Source organism: Gymnoscopelus microlampas (genome assembly GCF_963454915.1).
Source record: "Gymnoscopelus microlampas genome assembly, chromosome: 20".
Classification (NCBI taxonomy): domain Eukaryota; kingdom Metazoa; phylum Chordata; class Actinopteri; order Myctophiformes; family Myctophidae; genus Gymnoscopelus; species Gymnoscopelus microlampas.
In genome coordinates this window covers 21,997,414-22,014,157 of record NC_139957.1, presented here as the reverse complement: position 1 = coordinate 22,014,157, position 16,744 = coordinate 21,997,414, and the positions used below count along the sequence as shown (strand labels likewise).

At 41.8% G+C, this 16,744-nt stretch overlaps 1 protein-coding gene across 1 annotated transcript in view; it reads left to right on the top strand.

Annotated features, from left to right (window-relative positions):
* The first annotated feature begins 301 nt into the window (after window positions 1–301).
* The window catches only part of stag1a (STAG1 cohesin complex component a), a 62,542-nt gene continuing 46,099 nt past the window's right edge, over window positions 302–16,744 (top strand). Inside the window, exon 1 of the mRNA XM_084045771.1 lies at window positions 302–455. The gene's annotated coding sequence lies outside the window, so the exon portion shown is untranslated. The remainder of the gene's footprint in view (window positions 456–16,744) is intronic.

The following is a 16,744-nucleotide window of genomic DNA, read 5'->3' as shown; positions in this document are numbered from 1 at the left end:
ATCCTATCATTATTGTCATCTGCTACAATTCAATGTTTTTCTAGGGTAGCCTTTGGGGTATGTGACCCAAATTGATAGAGAGACAGAGAGATAGATGGAGAGAGAGAAACAGAGAGGGGAAGGGCCCCCTTTCTCCTCTCGTGTGCGCGTCCCCGCGAGTGTTATGTTGGCGGGGTCTTGCGGTCCCTCCCTCCCCATCCTCGCCCCTGGGGCGCGTGTCCGCCGCACAGTGTGTCCGCCAGGGGGCAGCTTTGTCTCGGTCTGAGGCTGCGCCGTTACTGCTGCATTACAGAGAGAAAAATACCACCAGATGGCAGTTTAGGATTGCTGCTCTTCTCCAAGGCGCGGTTCCGCTCGCACGGCCAATTTTCAATATTAATATACGCATAATATATACACAAATATCGATTCATTATTTCGGAAGGTCCTTTTTGACTCAGCGATGGTCGATAAAGGTGAGTGACTTGTGTTTTGGGGATGTTTTGAGTGGTGGGAAGAGAGACGGAGCACAGATTAAAGATGGTGGACACAGACGGGGGAGGCTGGTTAGTTGGGGGATGGGCGCTGTAGCTAACGGAGGTGAATGTGCTTTCTCTCTCTCTCTCTCGCTCTCTCTCTCTTCCCCCAGTTACATAGAGCTGAGCGATTAGCCTCGCAAGCTAGCTCGGATATTTTCAGCAAGACCACTTGCTAGAAGCCAAGTGGTGGCCGCAACACTCCCCTCTTTGATACAAATTGCCACCAGGCGCGGGAGTTTGTCTCGTCAACAAATAAAAAGCCATGCGGTGTGACGTGTTTTGTGCCTCTTTGCAAGGCAGTGAAGTGCAGAATTGTGAGCAACCCCCCCTCCTCCCCCCCCATTTGCAGACGCCTATTATGATTGTACAGTATTGGTGGCCGCTCGTCGTACAAGCGCGTTGCTTATTGTTGTCATCAGTACGAATGTGTACTTGCCACGTTGTTGTGGACTTCATTGTTATTCGCCTTTGGCCGTTCTTGCTAACTGCATATTCATAATATTTAAGGATGTGGGACGCGATCTCTGCTTCTTGGCTGCCACTTTTTTTTTTCCTGTATCAACACGAATATCCCGCCCTTTGATGTTTTCAAGTTTGCAGACTAGTTTTGTTATGGTGATGATGCGTCAGATCCCAGATGAATGCATTGTTTTAATATCCCGAATGACAATCCGGGGGGATGTTTTCACCTGATTCTTGTCTAATGAACTTGCGTGCATGTGTTACATTAGTATGGCGTTTCTTTCCATTCCCGCCCCCTTCTGTGCGGGAAGCAGGCAACATTGAGCGGGGAAACGTGAGTCACAATGGGGGATGGGCTCCTGAAAGCAGACCCGGGTGACTGTTGAGTCCTACAGGTTTTTAAGTAGGCTAACTGGTCGCCTGCAGACTTCTGTACACACACTAAACAGCTGATGAGTTAGGGATAGTTAATAGCAGGTCACAGTTGCCCCAGGCAGTGTAAATGATTCCATGATTATTGCATAATAGCTTTGTTTACAGTCTGAGAGCCATGTGATTTTCTTTCTACCAGCCTAAGCCTGCTTCTGTCTGGAGCTTGCTGAGGCCACTTATCTGTAGATTATCACCTAATGCATCTAGGAAGATGTTACAGAAGACGATGACCTGGGAAAAAATCATAATGAAAGACCCAGCCACAGCTAAGAGATGCATATGAACTGTCTTATCAGCCTTATGTGGCAATACTGTTACAGTTGTTTCCCCTTTTATATATGGTGATTTACCTTGATGGTCTTGGGAGTCCCATCTCGCCTGCGTTTGACAGTTGCCAGGTGTATTGCAATCAGCAGCTGTTTGATTATGTGATTTTCCCACTATGTAGGGTGTTATGTCCAATACCCACAGGTATAAATCTTAGAATTAGCTGTATGTTCCCATTTTACTGTTTGTGGTGTATGCTGCAACAGGGTCCTACATTAGGGTCTCTGTTCACTCCAGTATCTCTGACCTTTGACCGTTCTCCATTTCATGTAAGGAGGAATGACAAGGAGAGCTGACCAATATTGACCAAATACTGTATAACCACCTCCCAATCTTGTTAGGGGGGATGGTAATATAAATCAATTTCAATTGATGTATGTTTTTCTGTTCCATATTTTTCCACCACTGGTTATTTCATATAGATTATTTAAAGATCTGCCCTGTGGACTCTTGTACACGGACTACTAGGATGTTCATTGCCTTATGCTTTAAGGCTAACTGAAATGCCAGTTTCCTCTCTCGGATTTCAGGAGGTGTAGTTCCAGACTCTATTGCATTCGGAGATTGTGGAATAGTTGTCTGGCTACGTGAGACTAATAGGTAGTAGATCGGAGAGGTTTATTGTCGGTATCAGCCGAGAACATGGGAGTCTATCCCCGTTTCAATGTGCTAGACCCCTGGGAGGTGGATTGCTAAGGTGGAGCACAACACCTACCATAAGCTCCCATTACTTAAGTTACCACATGACTTGCTGCACCCAAGCCGTGCTACTCAGACACTGAATTGGCGGTGCCCGGAATAACCCAGGACATTGTGACCCAAAGGCGAGAGCTCGTCTACCGACCGAGCTACCCGCACACTCACACTGTTGATGGACTGTAAATATTATTATTCATTCATACTGTATATTAGGGCTGGGAAATTAATGGAAATATATCGAAACCGATATTTTGGACCAATAACCGACTTACAACTGAATAGTCGAGAAGCAAAGTAAAAAAAAAAGAAAATAATATATTTTATACATTTGTGTCAATAAATTAATAAATAATCGACTAATTCGATTGGTCTGATTAACCACTTAACACTGTTAAAAAAAACTTAAAATCGTTTGTTAATCGTAATCGAGGCAACAGTTTGAAATAATTGTTATTGACTTGAAGTCATATATCGCCCAGCCCTACTATATATTCAGTGTTGATAGTCTGTTGATAGACAGACTATCAGAAGTCAGATGATCAATAAAGGTTTACTTACATATGAGTAAAAATCTCTGAACTCATGCACTCATGTGTGTTCTGCAGCACTAAAACAGGCATGTGACAAAATATAAATAAAATGGGTGGAATTTTGAACTGTTCTGTTTTCATATAATGAATATTTTTTATATCTTTATGCAACATGATTTGCAAGGCCACAGTTTTCTGCACAACACCAGAGGACCTTGTTGTCAAGAGGCACTCTGCAGTAGAATGACAGCCTCCTGCTATTTTTAAATAGCTTTCTGTATTTATATTTATTTATTGAACTTTGGTGTCCCAATTACTGGACTATCAGGGCCCTCCCTCCTGTCAATCTGCCTTCAAGTTTCTGTTACCCCTAATCCCAGGAATTGTAAAGAGGCATGGCTGGCAGCTTATTGTTGAATAACATACCTTCACTTTTTAAATAACAGACCAACATAGACAACATTTTGTGTAAACGAGTGCATGCGGCGAACAAGTTCTTAAAAAGTACTTTTAATCAGCGAATTGAATCGTCACACATTTGTATCGATAAATAACTGGCTGGCGATGCATCGTTCCATAACTGATTGCCTATGTTGAACATTGTGTCATCTGTCATTGGGCCACTTGTTGGAGAAGGACTTGTTCTTGTCCTTGTCTTTCTTGACCCCACCAGGCCAGGTTTGTGTGTTTAGCAATTTGCTATGCATGTGCTCCTCCTAGCACCAACTACTGTTGAATGAATTAATATATAAAATGTGTGCAAATAATATATGTGTATACATGTTAATTATTCCTGCTTCTTAAAGGATGTTGTGATTTTTCACAATTACAGACCTATCAATGCTTAGGTCTACAACAAGACCAAATCTGAAATTCTGTGGATTTAGCCTCTCTGGACTGCTATCTTCAGTTTTCTCAGGCATTATGGTAGAGCCAAGATAAGTGGGATAAATCCATCTTCCGTTTGGCTTTTCTTGGCTCACAGCCTGACCTGGTTGTTCCTATAATAGACATGTGAGGACTGGGTGTCCCACTAGCCAAGGGACATTTCTGTCAGGAAAATCTGATAATTCTGTTAATACTGTGCATAATGTTGCACAGTTATCAAAATACAATGACCCTGTCAAATAATATCTAAGTATATTTCTAGAATGGATTGATTTCAATTAACGGGTTAACGTTTTTTTGTGTGAAGATTTGTGCCATGATGGCTACTTAGCCCTGGGTCCATACAGCTTCACTGGAACATTTCTTTTGTCAGCGCTATATGCTTATAACAGCATACCTAAGAAGATTATGTAATGGTTTGTAAATGTTTCAGAGTCAGTGCATGTTACATGCTGACCTTGAATCCAGATGGCTATAGCTAGAATAATATTGTGATTGAACAACAGCTCAGCATTAAATCAGTCAGTGTGATGTGTAATTGTTCCTGGCTGCAGCTGTGCCAGGCTAAAGAGAGGGGCTGGACTCTCAGCTGACGCACAACAGCAAGAAAAAGAGGATTTAGAATGGGCCAACTGCAGTTACTGTACACTAGGCCATCTCTGTTTTGAATCTCTGCTGTCTCGTAGCTTTTACCATGTTAACCTGTGGTTGTGTGAATGGAATGGAAATTAGGGATTGACGGAAAACTGTTTGCAGAACTCTACTGAGATTTGTTAGTGTTTTATGGGAAGCATATTTGTTCAAATAGAGAACATTTAGCAGCATTTGTTAAAATAAAGTTCTCTCCATTACAAGTTCCACTGAGTCAATTTACATTCTAACCTGTTAATGAAATGATAATTAGGAGTTGATGGAAAGTACTTGCCAGTCTCCCCAGTGACTTTCTTTGTCCTTCTTTGAAGGGGGGGGGGTTACAGTTGCATATGGCCAGTGGCCAGCTCATTCAGAACACAATACAGACGCAGCACCAGGATCACATTTCTACCTAAAATGTTTAAATATACTATATAGTGTATACTAGGTAGGCATGATGTAAAAAAAACATCAGTTTACAATTAAGCAATAGAACAATTGTATTGTATTCTATTGCTAGTTTGACCCATTCTTATTGTCTTTGAACTTATAAAAATGACTGGCAACTTCAATCCATGTTGATTTCACAGCTCTTGTCATATATGAAAACATAGATCATTACACTTAAGCTCTTGTTGTCTGGTCAAACACAAAATAATAAAATAAAATAAATAATACAATACTGTCACGCACCCATGATAATATTGTGACATTTTCGTTATCGCGATATTGCAACACTGAAAATATCGTTACATAGTGTATACTTAACTGTTCCCGAAGGATGAACCCTAGCACCACTCTCGGGCCAAAACGTCCACACACAGATATCTCAAAATCCAAAAGGCGGATTGACAAGAAAGGGGGTCACTCAAATGAGAATGAATCCTAACTATTTGAGTGAAACCACAACCTTTTATCTCAGGTCAAAAGGTAACATTTGCACACAAGAATAAGATACAGCTCCGTCAGACCAATCAGTATCTCTATAGGACTCTATTGGTCACCGCAGAGACTAAACATAGGAAAGATATACCACATGTAGTTGTGTTTTGTACATTACAAGTGCCCTCTACACCCACACAGGAGTGTGCACTATAGGGCTGAATGATTGTTATCATAACATTATGTTGTAATATGTACATATAAACGTGCAATATATTAATATTGCAAAAGGTAACAATACGGATGGTTTACATTTCCCCTACTCGCCCTGGATGTACAGCTAAAGCCAGCCAATCACAAACACCCCTTCACACTCCGAGTGTGTTTATTAGCAGTTTCACGGGTCCTGCTCGCTCGCCTCTCATTGATAATGATTTACTAGATGCCATCTAAAATACTTTAATGCTCGCTTGTGTGTGTGTGTGTGTGTGTGTGTGTGTGTGTGTGTGTGTGTGTGTGTGTGTGGAGACACAGGGGGCCAGAGAATATTCACTGATGACTCAGCACTCCTGATCTCGGGCGAGGACAAATTGCAGGTTGAGGAAGCTCTCAGCTCTGAACTCACCAAAATCCGTACTTGGCTTACAGATAACAAACTGTCACTACACCTTGGTAAAACAGAATCCATTCTTTTTGGGACCAAACATTCCCTCAGTAAGATAAATGTAAATGATTTCAAGGTCAGAGACAGACCAAGAGCGAGAGTGAGCTTGGTTTGGGACCATTTCACAAAGATAGACAATGAAAAAGTTGCATGTAAACTTTGTGAAATGTTGCTCAAATACATCAGCAGCACAAGCAACATGCTAATCATTTAAAATATAAGCTCCTGTGTGTCCAAGCCATCCATTACTCAGGGATGGGGACACAAAGAAGAATGCGAGGCATCTGCTCCTTGGACATACCTGTAATTTCTGAGGACAATGAGCAAGTAAACAAAGTGGAGAGCTAATGCATTGCTTTCATGTGCCTAAAAGCACATCACATGACCACATACACTTGGTCAACTCACTTCTCACAAATTTTTGTGGTAGTCCAAAATAAATGGATTAGCGATTTTCCGTAGTCTTCTCAGGAAATACAACATGCATGCAAGCTAGTACATCCACAGGCACCCTAATTTTTATTGTTGCTCCGTCCACATGCAGCATTTAGCAGAGGTTGATCAAGGCCAATCGGGACATTCAAAAGGTTTCTCGCCATTTCTCAGGAACTAAAATTATCCCATTAGGCACTGGTTCTATCTGGCTTCACCCAAAATCAGCACTTCATGTAGGGCTGATAATGCCAGTATGCCACTGGACACGGTAATTGTAAAATGCAGTATGTAACTGCACAAGAGCTGCCAGCAAGGTCAGCAGCACCTGTAATTATCCATATTGAATTAACTATTGGTAGTCAAGGCTGATGTCTTTAGTTTTTCCCCCGGAATGGAGTTATGTGATAGGGGTGTGACGAATCAGTGAAGGACATGCTATGATCCAATCAGGAAGCGAACGTGGTTATCACTTTCAAAACGTCTCTGTTTCCGCTCATCCAGACTAAAACACAATCCCAGAATTTTCAAACCAAGACAGGGTCAGCAGCGTTTTCAAAAGTCTCAGTCTTAGGGGTTTGAAAACGCCAGAGTAGTGTAGTGTAGTAGATGGCGTAAACATAGAAAAGGTTATGCGTTTTAAAGCCATATTAGTAGTATGGGTGTAGCCTATAGAGCACCGAAGTCTGACGTAATTTACACATCCTACCTGGTTCGCGGTTTTCCACCCCCGTTCTGAATCCCCATAGACGTCTTTAATATCGCGTCAAATAAGAACTGTGTTACAAAAATAAACAAATGACCCCGGCGGTTTGACTCTTATGGATATGAAGCATCAACTGACGGTGAGAAAACGCTAATGTTACTTCCACCGAATTAGTTACATTTTCGCCAGAAACAGACTGTATCAAATATAAGTGACTGACTATCATAAACGATACAGAGCCACCTCCCTGACAATATCGCCGAGATAGTTTGTTTATTTTTGGAACGCAATTCTTATATGAGACGATTCTAAGATGACCCAATGTTATTCTCCATAGAGAAATTACTTTACGAACCAGGGGATGAACGAGTGGCGTCAGGACTTCTGTACTCTATTGTTCTCACATTTGCTGCTTTGTCAGTAGTATTACATGAAGTGTGAATTGAGCAATACATGTAATTACTTAGTAGCTTTGTAGAGTTTGTAGAGTCAGTGCTGAGCCTGTATACCAGTGAGTGTTTCTCTCAATGACTAGAAACACCCATTTAGCTGATTCAGAATTCATTGGCATATAAATCAATGAAGTCTTATTACAGTCTCTTTACCACAAGACAGCAGAGCCCTTTAGCTCAGTCGCCCTTCTAACCTTTTTAACGCTATTCCAAATTTACACCAGACAGATTATAAACTCACTCAAGTAATATTGATTGTTTGGAAATGTCATGTGTCGTATGGTATGCATTGTGATCACACAAGACACTATGGCATGATTCATTATAACGACCTGCTCTCAAGAACTGGTGTAAGGTGTATGTATGAAATGTATCTCTGTGAAAACCTAGTGAAGTGATAGAATTGCTAAATTGATTTTCATAATTGTAATTAACATGACAAGATCCCAGCATTCTAAAGAAAATTCACATCGAAAAGGCCAGTCCAGTTTCTCTGCTGGCCATCACAACTGCACAACACTCAGTCCGTTAATGTACAAGTCGAGGCTAGTGTAGAAAACAAAGCGTACAATATGCTAAACGGCAGCATGTAAAACAGAAATGTTATAGTAACTAGCAATCTAGTAATAGATTGCCTACATAGGAGTGACATACATAACATTTTCTGTTTTGAGGGAAATATTTATCAGCTGAGCTGAGATTTCTCAATATCACATCACAATGTCATATAGGTATACAGGTTGTCATACAGCATGATGGCAGCTTGTTTTTCTTGTGCTGGAGGCTAGAGGAATTGCTGGTGAGTGATTAGTGATTTGTGTTGATTAGTACTACTCATCTGTCAAGTTGTAATGAGATTGTCTGCATCTTGTCATCACGTGTGTGTGTGTGTGTGTGTGTGTGTGTGTGTGTGTGTGTGTGTGTGTGTGTGTGTGTGTGTGTGTGTGTGTGTGTGTGTGTGTGTGTGTGTGTGTGTGTGTGTGTGTGTGTGTGTGTGTGTGTGTGTGTGTGTGTGTGTGTGTTAGGCTGGGTGATCCTCCATATTCCTATGTGGTTCTGGTTCAGTGGGTGCTAGGCTGTTACAGTAGGTTTTATTTTACCTGCTGCTGACGCACAAATCTAGTTTCTGATGCAACCCAGAGTGGATTGGTTATCACTGGTTCCCTGAAAAGCAAAGAAACAGAATAGAGTGTTTTTTGTCAACCACCTATCGTCCCTATACTGGGCATAGTAGGCGAACATTCGGTTAAAATCGCAAATCTACAAGCCCACGTGTCATGTTGCATTGTGTTGTGAGCTTATATAACGTCTATATAAGAGATTTGGTGTAGTGGGAAAAAAGGAGCAGAGCAGACCCAAGTTAGACCCCTGGGCGACCCCAGTCGAAGATGTATATAGGATTTAAGTGGTTAAAGCTGCCTTCTGGCAAAAAAAAGCATATTTTTCAATTCAAAAACCTACAGTATGGGGGAAGTTGGCTAGACTTGAACATAACAAATCACCATAATGTATACCATATTAATAAGCCAGTAAGACTGGCAGTCAATAGCTTCATATAATGCAACAAGAACACAGCAAATGAATGCACTGCATACACTTGTCAAAAGGATTTGTGTAGTGGTGTTGTACGATTTGAATGGGCAGACTGCTGCAATGTAAACGCAAATTGATGTATGAAGTTTTATTCAAATAAAGGCAGTAGATCGATGACAATCTTTTTCTATTTACATTAACATTATGATGACCAAGTGCTTTGACCTTCAGTTTATAAGCAGTGTTGGGCAAGTTACTTTTAAAAAGTAACTGGTTTTAGTCATAGTTACTGCTCTAAAAAAAAGTAACAGTTACTTTACTAGTTACTAAATTATAATATTAAAAAAAAAAAAAAAAAGTTTTTGTGTTGTTCTGTGGCACTATAAGAGAAAAGACAACTCCCTATCATTGTAGCAATTATCACTATGAAATGTAGTGGAACAATACAACACAAAAGATATACACAGTTTACATTCACCACAATATTATCAGCGTCCTTTATCTCCACGAATTGGAGTGGCTCATGTTACTATGAGAGCACATCGCCTGTAAGTTAGATGACAGATAGACTCTGCGGGGGGAATCACTTCAGTGGGATCACATAACGTAACGCAGGTAACACACCCATTTAAATCACAGTAACTATAACAGCGTTTCTGAATGGGAAAAGGTAGGTGGCAGTTACGTTATTAGTTACCACAAAAAGTAGTTGCGTTACAGTAACGTGTTACATTGTAACGCATTAGTCCCAACACTGTTCATAAGCAATGTTAGTATTTGGTACTGAACCCTTGAATGGAGGTTCATCAAAATTGGGCCTCAAATGAGAAACATTGCCTAATATTGAACCATATTGATATGTACCTAAGTTGCCGTAATGACAGCTTTTAGATCAGTCTGTTAGAGGCTGTGTCCACCAAGATGTTTTTTCTTTAAAAAAAAATCAACCAGCTCAAAATGAGTAAATAGAGGCCATATGGCTGGAAATGCCTTTCGATTATTGGTGCAAAGGTTAGAGGGAAATCAAATACACCTATCTGGATAAGTAGATTGTAAATAAATGGCACATTACATTCACCCATTTAAGCCATGATGAATCATGCCTTAATGTCGCAGGAGGCAACAGTATATTGAATTGATCACATGAACGCCACACAATAGCCTAATTAGTCTTACCATCTGATGAGGATACAGTATGGATGAAATCTAGCTGTGACCAGAGTAGACCAGATCCATTCCGCATTCCGACGTAGACAGTGTAATATGTTAATCCAAAAGACGAACTTCCCCTCAGTAATGAATAAAGCTCTGGTCCATAATCTATTGGATAGCAGGTTTCCAGTATGCCCTGGATTCCAGCATCTTTTTTACCTGCTTAGAGTGTATACACACACCATTTTATACGCACCACTTTACACACAATTTACGAACAGCGCCTTGAATGAGGAATGAGGCCCAATGTCTTTTCTCCTGCCATTTAACAATACAAAGCGATTCAACGCACAAGTGAAAATGTTGTCTTCCAGGCAATAAAAAGCAGCATCATTAGTATGTGTCATGCGACTGGGTTCGATTGTGTTCAAACTAGAAATGAACCACACACCAGAGATCACTTGGAACCACTATGCGACTACCTCGTACAGGTGGACCAGTGTTGTGATCCTTTGGTCCTCATCACGGTTCATTTTGGGCTTTGGGGGGGGGGGGGGCGCATAATGCTCCAGGGTTCAATTCAACAGCATGATGAACTGACTTATTTCAGCCCTATTTAGTGCAAAGTCAGCCTCCAACACTGAAGCTCAAGTCCATGTTCATGGAAAAAAATAACATGTTCAGGTTGATGACATTTAATGAAAAACAAAATTCAGTTGGTTGCTTCAGTTTTATAGTGCCTTTTAAGTGCCCCCCCCCTCCAAAAAAACTAAACAAAAAAACATTTCATACCACTTTTGCAGTTCCCAAATCATTAAAAATGGAAAATCATACATTTCTTTATTAAGGCTCATCAAGCTTTACGTTTCGTTTGAGGACACTGAGTATTATTTGTCTTGGTACTTGCTACAGCTGTGAGTTTAAGGTAATGCACACATTTGTTGACACTGATGGCAGTTGATCCCACTTTCTTTCTTTCTTTTTTTCTACATTCAGCGGCAGTAAAAGCAAGGCTTTGTGGACTGGAACACCTTATTAAAGAGTGAGCCTTTAGACAGACGGCTCAGAGAAAGAAGGCTGCCAGCGATGCTTTGCTCGCACTGAATACAGGGGGAAGAGAGAACGAGAGCTTGTGTGAACAGGGTGTGAGCTAGCAGATGCTTTGTTTTGCTTTTGTCTCTGTTTTCATTTTAACTTTTTATTTGAGGGCATTTTAGCGTGTGCTCTCTCACACAGAGTGACTGACACTGAGCGCAGAACAACAGTATGTTTAGCCACTTAAGCCCCCCCCCCCCCTTTTTTAAATAGCAGTATCGCTATTTTTAAAAAACTTCACCCATGAGATGCCGAAAATAGGGATGCCAGACTGAATGTCTGGATCAACAGTAAGGAATGCAAAGTTCAGGGCACCACCGTACCCTGCTGATAGATATGTCATTTCTTTTTCTGAAATCAGGAACATTTTGAAATATCCTCTGGGGAAAAGAAATAATAAAAAAGAAACTATAAATGCATATCTCTACTTGAGCATAGAGTTTCACTGAAGCTTTCCCTTCACTGTAGAATTTTTTGGAGCATACGCTATTCAGTAGAGTGCCATAGAACCCTTAGATGTACTGAAACATTTACTGCAGTGTTGAGATGTAGCTCTGTGTGTTTCCCCTGCAGGAGTGCAGACCGTGAGTTTTGACTGGAACTAGAAGGTGATCCATTATTGATCCCAGAGGGGGGCATCCAAGTTGCCTCCAGTTGCAAAGGCACAGATTGGTAACAAGGCGATTTAACACAGACTCTAGGGGTGGCAGTCACTGAGGAGATTAATATTTCTTGTCTAGGCTGGTGAAGGATTCTACTGTATATTATTATTATTATTGTCTCCGCCAGGCATGGTCGAGACTATGTTTCTGTCTGTCCGTCCGTACGTACGTTCGTCTGCGAGCAGCTAATCTCCAGCACTGTTGGCCCGGTCGCTGCGAAAGCCACCATGAGGCCGATTTTAGCAAAAAACATTTTTTATATTACTCCAAAAATCACGCAAATCGGTACATAGTATCTCTATAGTCATGTGATCAACACAGACCTGTCCGATTTGGCTTCCAGTTTGCAGGATTGGTCAAAATGCCTCAAATCATGAACGCAGCTTGCGATTTCCATGGCATTTTCCATGCACATTCCCACTAGACAGAGAAAAAAATGGCACTTTTTCAAATCAGTCTTATGGTGGCGCTATAACAGGCAGATTCACATTTTTACCTATAACTGCACCGATCTTCATGAAACTTTGCACGCACACTCCTTAGAGGCCAAGGAAAAACCCCTGCCCTGCATTTTTCACATCTGCTTTTATAGCTTTTTTTATAGCACGCACATTCCCACTAGGCCGAGGAAGAAATGCCACCCTTTTCACATTGGCCTGTTATAGCGCCACCAGCAGGTTGATTTTTACAAAACACATTTTTGGAACAAAATGGCTGAAATCATGAATACAGCGTCTGATTACCGTGAAAGGCCAAAAAAGAAGAAATTACACGTTTCACTTTGGCCTATTATAGCGCCACCAGAAGGCCACAATAACCTACCTGACCTGGTGGAGTCCTGTGCTCCGAGGAGCACTTTTTCTAGTTAGAATTTAGATCCCGAGAGGCTTGGTTTACAATTGGCACAGGGCCTGAACACATAATCCTTCAGGTGGCAAGGTTAAGAATCATCTTCAAAGTATAAAGTAAGTGTGTGTGTGTGTGTGTGTGTGTGTGTGTGTGTGTGTGTGTGTGTGTGTGTGTGTGTGTGAGAGACTTCGGGGGCTATTTACACAGCCCCAGCTTCACTATTGATTCACCGTTCCATTCCAAATCACCTCCACAGCTATGTACAAATGAATTGGTCACAGAAGGACAGAAACCTCAGCGTTACAAGCAATTAGAGGTTAGTTTTGGATGCTGGAACAGTGATGATGAAACGTATCTGTTGCTTAGATTCCCATTGATTTATATAGGCTATTTCTGTGAATTCCATTGAGCTGTACTTGGGACCGGTGACTTGTTCCAAATGCTGAAGCTCAGGCCATTGTCTTGTCTATGACTCTGTGCAGTGCCTACAACTAAGAGAGTTCTACTTATGTTTATATTGTCCAGACCCCATCTGCTCTGCTAGTGTGTCTATGATGTTGGCACAGACTACATACCAACAGATTATAGTGGTTCTTTAACCAACTGTCCCATTCCTCACTGACCCAGTCATACTACCTCATCATTACATTCAGGACATCAAACCTATTTGTCCTTTGTTGTCCATAGTGACTCATACTATAGGGCTGGGCGATATGTCTTCAAATCACATGATTATGGTTATTTAAAACCTTTGCATCTATTACAATTAATGAATTATAATTCTATGCACTTTGTTTTACATTGCACTCATAGTTCTCTCTCAAGATCTGTACTGTAAATATTCTCTATTTTTGCATGCCACCATTGTACAACAAAGTACAATACAGTAAGTAATACCATAGTAAGTGGTTATTTTTTTTACTGTAGAATAACACATCTGCATATTCATTCGGTGATTAATTGACAATGTGGCTGAAGATTCTCAGCCACTTACAAAGTAAAATTAATTTCAATATTTCTCACACTTCTTCCCATTTCTCTATACTCTTGACCCAACCTGGCCCACCACCACTATCGATATAATCTCTCAAGAACAGATTCCGACCTGCGGTGGAATCTGTCGGAGCGGTTCGTCCTAACCAGTGCGCATTGGCTACAAGTGGGCGTGCCTTCAGATCAGGAAGTGGGCCGCGCTTTACCCAATCAAATGTAGTGGGCGGGATTCACGTGTCCATCCACCATGATCCACCCTCCCCCCCTCGAAACTAGCCGAAACTAATTTAACAATAGCGTCCTCGGAGCGGACAAAACCACGGAAAGATATTCACATTTTAAATTACTCTTTCATCATAGAAACAAGTGGGCTTATAACCAAAACCATCCATGTTCTCTGGGAGAATTGGTGTTAGTGTTCCGTGTAGAAATATTGTTAGTGGGAATGAAAACATGGTCGCACCAACCGGAAGTGATGCGCTATAGGCAGACATGAAACCGGTGTTTCCCTGCGCTCTAGTCTAACATTATACTCCTGCCAGACTCCACAGAATATCAGAAAAGCAGAGGTCGCTGTTTTTCATTTTCTGTGGGGTCTGGCTACGCGAGACTACTATCGATACAATAAAGCACAAGTTGCATACCTGCATATGGCCTGGCTAAGGCTCCGATTGTATTTTCCTTCAACCAGAGGGTCTTCATTCCAATGTGTGATTCCTAAAATCCTTTCAAGACGGGGTCTGATGATGGCGTGGTTTCTCACTTCATGTGGCCATGACATCAGACACGATGACATATCTAATGTCTTATGATGTATGACTCCAAATTTGGGCGAGGTTTCAGCCCAATCTGAGCCCCATTGACTTCAATTATCAAATGAAATATAAAAATATAAATTCGTGAAAAATGCACTTATCGGTCCAGCGGTTTGTGTTGTTTTTTTAAGATCTGCTATGTTTCTCTATTTTCACAGAATGTTCACCTATTATGACATGCCCAGAATAGGGATGCTAGGGTTTATGTGGTTAATTTGCATAAATTCCCTCCAAAAACACATCTTCCTATCATCTGTCTGACTCAAGTCGACACTCAATATAGCTTGGACCTCTGGTTACCCTTCACCAGGTTAACCTTTATAGGGGCTTTATTATGCTGCTCAGTCGTACATTATTGCTTCATCATGATTTTGACATGACACCCTTCTGCTTGCATTAGCAGGCTGCTCTAGCTTCTGTTGGAAATCTTGAAGTGCTGTGTGAGGTCATTAGGAAGTAATTATGGGTGTGTGAGCTAATAGCCTACTCAAGGGGTGTGTGTGTGTGTGTGTGTGTGTGTGTGTGTGTGTGTGTGTGTGTGTGTGTGTGTGTGTGTGTGTGTGTGTGTGTGTGTGTGTGTGTGTGTGTGTGTGTTTCTCAGTGTCTACCTCTCCATATGCATTTGTGTGTCTTTGACATTGTACATGTTTCCTAGTGTGGTTGTCTGCCTATATGCCCCCCCCCCCCCTCTCTCTCTCTCTCTCTGTCCGTCTCTCTCTCTCTCTCTCTTTGCCCTGTCCTATCCCTCCATTAGCTGTGAATAACAGGCAGTGGGAGAATCTGGGCCAAGGTGAGAGAGCAAAAGAGAGAGCGTAGACAGATGAGAGAAGAACAAATGAGTATTTTTTTCTTCTTTCGTCACTCTCCCGCTCTTCACCCCTCCCTCCCTCCCTCCTGCCATTTTTCTATCTCCTCTGCTCCCACTGAGATCCCTCTGTGCTACTGTACCCCCCCCACACACACACACACACTTTCTCCCGGCTCCATTTTGCGTGAAGCCGCAGTCAAGCAGGCAGCCATTGCAGAAGAGAGAAAGACCAAAGAAGACTCTGCATGTCTCTGCATCAGCCCTCCTCAGTGCCTTTTCCCTCATTTAACATGTCTTTTATCTCACTCATTCTCTTGCTGGGATATCTCTCCTTTTTTTTACCCCGTCATATCTATTTATCCTTCATTCATTGAGGTGGACCCCAGGAGATTAAAATTCTAGTTTTCAGCAGAGGGAAAGAGATCTAGTCTATTTCTGCAGTTCACACACCGCCACACGCACATGCACACGCACACACACATACACACATATACACACACACGCCACCCCCCACCCCTCCCCCTGACTAAGCTCTGTTACTGCATGGAACAGTGAACGAACATACACTTTCTTGTTGTAATGACAGATGGTAACTACCTTGTGTGTGTGTGTGTGTGTGTGTGTGTGTGTGTGTGTGTGTGTGTGTGTGTGTGTGTGTGTGTGTGTGTGTGTGTGTGTGTGTGTGTGTGTGTGTGTGTGTGTGTGTGTGTGTGTGTGTGTGTGTGTGTGTGTGTGCGCGCGTTTTTTCTGTCCATGACATCCCTTCCCTTAGTGGGTGTGCTGTCCATATGATCTCTATTTCCCCGATTCTGTGTATGTGTAAATATCTGTGTCAAGAGAGATGATCTGCTGATTGCTGTGTGTGGTACTCCTAATCTGGTGAAAGTGGATTGTGACAGTTGGCTGCTGGGGGATTAGGACAAGGTTCTCTGCTGTCGGCTCATAACTGGCAGCACAAGAGACCATCTTTTGTTCCTGTTGGTGGCAGACTTCAATATCTGTAATCCATTGGGCCTGGATCTATGCTGTAGGGTAGACTGGCTAACACTTTGGACTGATCCCAGAGTCGGCCATGCCTTCTTTGATTTGTCAGCATATTGTGCAGATAATGAAGGGCTGTGCGCTCAGAACTTAAAGTGGAACCTACAGGAGGTGGCCAGTGACTTTGACTAGTTTCACTTTCAAAACCTTTGCATCATGCATGTCACTCAA